Source organism: Rattus norvegicus, chromosome 3 (genome assembly GCF_036323735.1).
Source record: "Rattus norvegicus strain BN/NHsdMcwi chromosome 3, GRCr8, whole genome shotgun sequence".
Lineage (NCBI taxonomy): Eukaryota > Metazoa > Chordata > Mammalia > Rodentia > Muridae > Rattus > Rattus norvegicus.
In genome coordinates, this window is record NC_086021.1 from 69,037,734 (window position 1) to 69,042,733 (window position 5,000).

A 5,000-nucleotide genomic window follows, 5' to 3' on the forward strand; every position below is an offset into this window, starting at 1 on the left:
AGGAAAATTAGGCGTTCAAGTGGTAGAGTCCTTTTCTGCTATTTGCATAATTTATTCTTTTTTGTCCCTCACACCAGAAGCTTCAGGCAATTTTCTTCACATTTAAATAGATCGCACATTTAAGGCTACTTAAGGAAAATTATCACTTTGCATATTTTAATTGTTGTAAAGAAAGTGAATAGGAGAGGTCTGCAGCTTGGACTCTTGAGTCGGTCAGATGCCCAACTGTCTGATTCTGGAGCTCCCACTGCTGCACTGTAGATAACCCTGCAGTTCACAGCCTTCTACTTGCATTTCATCAGCATGCAAATGTAGCTCCCGGCACTACAATGAGTGGAGCTTTGATATTTACAAACTAGCCACTAATAACTAAAACATAATTTGTTTGACATAACTTTAGATTCTCTTATCGCTGGGCCTTATTATTATTATTATTTTCTTTTTCAAAGAAAAGGAAGAAAAATTAGGTCTTTTGGGGCTTAAAGAAACTAGGAGGTAATCCACCTCATACCAGATACTCTAAGGGTTCTGGAAATCTGATTTGCTACAAACAGTAGTCCATTATCTGAGTACACCACCCATCCTATGGACTTCTTTTGTTTGGTCTCACCTTTATGCAAAAGAAGAAAAATCAAGTAAAATTACTGTAAAACTCTTACACCAAACCAGTTGTCAACAGGAGGATAGACAGGGTGCTTTGGTCTGTTTGTACTGTAATTCAAACAGAAGAGGGCAACAGGCTGGGCATCTCAGAGCAAACGCTGTAAACAGGCTAAAGCCTGTAACAAGCTGTTCATTAGGAAATGGGGAAAGTTAAAAGGCTACTCCACTGAAACTTTGATCAAAGCAATCTTAGCTTATGCATTGTATTTAGGCGAGTTAAAGAAACTTGGTGGCATAATTTGCTTAGTTGTCATTAACAATTAAAGAAAAAAAAATCCCGAAGAGACTAAAACTCAAAGTCTTCATTTTGACAAGACAGCGATGTTTTAAAGCATATTAACGTGTGAATTTGATTAACTCAGCAACACTTTTGTTTAATTACAAACAATTATATGTTCCCTTTGGCTACTGGTCATTTTCGTTTACAACACGATTGTCCTGCTTAAGTGTAAACTCTAAACACTAATGAATATCTGAGGGACTTAGAGTTAGCAGACATTTGTAGACACTAAGCAAACATTTGTCTGAGAAGTAGATGAAGTAGGTCTTAGTTTACAAAAGGCATAGGAGGATGATGAGCTAATATAAAACAGCCTTCTGTGGAGAGGACACAGGGAGCGTATAGCACATTGACTGGTAATTCAGGAAAGGACCTGCCCGCCTTTGGGCCTGGTGTGACTCTTGGCATAACCTTTATCTTGTGAACTTTAAGATGTCTTTCAAAAGGTAATGGAGGATGTTTACTTTTTAATTATCTTCAGGAGAGTTGTTTTGCTTCTTTTACTTGAAATACTAATAGGAAAGATTACAAAATTCTGAAGAAGGTAGGGAGTGTGGGAAAGATATTATTTTCCAGGAGGCAGCCTGCTGCTAACAAAACTCTTGATTTTTGCATATTGATCAGCTATGAATCAAGTTATTCCTTGCAGTGGTTCTTTGTTTTTTGTTGTTTGTTTGTTTGTTTATTTATTTATTTTCCATCCCTGATTACTTAAATTGCTTAATGCAATTTTTTTTCTGGTTTGTCGTGTTATTTACTGTTTTTATTTTAAATTCCAACTCCGAAATGATTCTAACTGTGCTGCTTGACTGACCTGAAACAGTAATTATATACGATTTGGACTATCCTTTACCAATTCCTCCCCCTGCCCAAAAGACGACAGCTAGACGCAAGTGGCCCCTCAAACATGTCATCGAATGGACTACATCTATTTGTTTTCCAAATCAAATGACTTCAATTTACCTGCAATAGGAAATGGAAAACAAGTCTCAGACTTTAGTCCTCAGGGAGTAAGTTTGTTTGAAGGCAGAAATGCCACGTGTCCATAAGTCACCATTTTTACCCTCTGTGGGATTTCGTAGGAAAGAAAGTGTGGGATTCTGAAAGTTGAAGATGAGAAGGAGATCCGAAAAGGGAATTTCTTTTGAGCATTGGTGAGAAGCTTCTTATTTTTCTACTATACTAACAAATAATGACATCCCTAAGCCACATGTTAAACAGTAGCGGATAGTACTAAACAAATATGGCATTTGGACCTGTGTTATAGAAAAGTAAAAATAGACTGCCACTAAGGAGACAGAAACATCTCTCATTGTAGAATTTGACCAAGACTGGCAATTTGACAAGTTCGAACAGAAATCAAGAACATTCCAGAAGTTCATATAATGTTATATCAGTAACCCAGCTAGTCTCAACTTATGGGACCAGAAAGGGGTCACCTAGGACAGCTGGGTAACACAGATATTTAAATTTCGATTTACAACAGTAGTAAAATTACAGTTACAAGTAGAAAAAAATTATGTTTTGGGTCACCACAGCATGAGAAACTGTATTAAAGGGTCACAGCATTAGGAAGGTTGGGTACCAATGTCTTAAATCTTAAACAGCAATTATCACTGTTTCTGAATAATCCCCAGCAGTGCACTATATGTTGGGCTGCCATGGCACATACATTGAATCATAAGAGCTTTGTATACTGCAGTACATCAGTGAAGAACATGCCTGTTCTTCGAGCCACTTAAAATTCTTACTTCACCATTTACAGTAAATGGTGGAGTATTTTTGATATATTATTAAGATTCCTGAGTTTCTGTTTTCTCCTAGGCAAAAAGACTCTGGAAAAGGGTTCATCAAGATAAATTAACACTCTAACAAGTCCTTAATAATCAGTAGACAAGGTCACGATGGATCTTTTGACTGTCATTGTGGAATACACTTGCCTGCTTGTACACATATCTGTGGTGAGTTGTGGTTATTCAGACTGTTTCAGAATCTTTCATTATTGAAAATACCTTGGGTTTGAAAAGCAAAGTCAATTTTTTAAAAATAAGATTTCAAATTTATTAGCTATGCCTTCCTTCTTTGATCTCCCTTCTTTTTTTCTATCTATCTATCTACCATCTACCTATCTATTTATCTATCATCTATCTTCTATATACCTATATAACTATTATCTATCTGTTCATGCTGAGAGCAGTGCTTTACGAATGAGCTATACTCTGATTCTCACAATCTCCTTGTTGATCACAGACTAGCGTGTCTTGAGTTGTATCTGTATATTAAAGCATAGCTCATTGCTTATCAACCACTAAGATTTTGTTTCAACAGTCTCACTGCACTGCTCTCCTGGAGACAGGAAACAGTATTTTTTATGAGTTTAGTTTCACTAAAATTAAGATACTAGACTAATCATATGATAAATAAATGTAAAAATGCTATTTCTTTGTAGAACCTATATCATCATCATCTAAAACCATATGTCAGAGAAGGATTATGTTTTATAAAAAAATGAAAAATATGCTACAATTTTAAATCATCCGGCTTTACAATTGCAGGCAACACCTGTCTATCGAGACTGTCCAGCTTTGTTTAGAAAAGTTCCGGGCTGGGGATTTAGCTCAGCGGTAGAGCGCTTGCCTAGGAAGCGCAAGGCCCTGGGTTCGGTCCCCAGCTCCGAAAAAAAGAACAAAAAAAAAAAGAAAAGTTCCTAGTGCTCGGTGGTAATATAAATGCCACTCCCTGGAAGGCCTTGTAATCTTTTAGTTACAGTGCCTAGGAAAGACAATTTTGTCATTTTGATGGTTAACTTCAATCTCCCTGCCTTAAAATGAACACCTGACTGCTGTTCTAAATGCAAGCTGAATTTAAAGTCAGTTATTTAGCATACACTAGAATCTTTATTTATAAAATAAAACTAGGTTAGCTCAAGGGTTAGTACAAGTGATATTCTAAAGCTCATGATCACTGTTCTATCAGTTATGTTTCTTTACTACTTTGTATTCATAAAGTAGTATAAAGTGAAAAAGGAAATGTCATTATAATGGTGCTCTGGTAGGTGTTTGGTATTTTAATAATTGTTCTTTCAACTTGAAGAAATAAAAACTCTTCTTTCACGATGCCCAGCAAACAACGACCATAAATTGGAAACCAGAGTTTTCTGCTGATGTAATTGTTCAAAGCTAACTAAAAGATGGCTTTGAATCATGATTTAGTAATAAAAAGTATTATAACCTTGGTATATGTTTAATCTTCATGTAGTTGACAGATTAATTTGGTACAATAATAAAGGACCAAGAAGATGGCCCATCATCTTTGGCTTCATAAGTGAGTTAGAGAGACACGGGAAAGTTGTGAATCTTACATTACTTGCCGAGTTAGGAACTCGGTGGGGAAGAGGAGGTTAGACAAGTACTTAAAATTAGTTTGTGATTTTTATTCACAGTAAGGTTTGGGAAAACACTCTCCTCATCCAAAGAAATATAAAGGAAACTGGCACAATGATGTCAGCCAAGTGTAGATGACAAGCTGGAAGTGTGAGCATGCGTCAGCTTTTATCCTACTGTCATCATTCTGTGGTAAACAGTCACTCCTTACATATCCCATGGTGTTCTGAGAGAACTCGGCAGCATCTCCATGACAGGATAAGAAAACATAACTGTGTATTACGGGCGTGTGGGCATGAATGGTAGCAGATCTGGTGAGACCTCTCACGCAGAAAACAGAATAGCTAAGAACTTAATTCATGTTAATCTTTAGTTATTATAATTAATAGCATTAACGTAGCAAAATGATAATTTAAAACTGTGATGTAATGCCTTATTAGGAGACTGAGACAAAAATGATCTGAATTTCATGCTTCCTGGTTTAAGAATATTTGATAAAAGGGCTAGAATTATGTTTACCACACATGCTTTCAAAGATGTTCAATAATACAGAATATTTCAGGTGTGTGTGTGTTTGTGTTTGTGTGTGTGTGTGTGTAGAAGCTAATTCGTCACTGTCACTACACAATATAAGGACATGCTTGTTTTGAGGAAAAGCTAACAAGAATACGCTC

General features: G+C 36.3%; 1 long non-coding RNA gene across 3 annotated transcripts in view; it reads left to right on the top strand.

The window, feature by feature from the left end:
• LOC134486366 (uncharacterized) overlaps positions 1-5,000 on the top strand; it is a 38,708-nt gene that overhangs the window by 30,944 nt on the left and 2,764 nt on the right. Inside the window, exon 4 of one of the 3 annotated variants that reach the window (XR_010065196.1) lies at positions 1-411. This exon is cut by the window's left edge and continues 3,983 nt beyond it. The exons of 1 other annotated variant lie outside the window; for it this stretch is intronic. This is a non-coding gene — a long non-coding RNA (uncharacterized LOC134486366). Of the gene's footprint in view, positions 412-1,618; positions 2,905-5,000 lie in introns of those variants that run through there. One more of the 3 variants, XR_010065197.1, reaches the window with a different exon arrangement.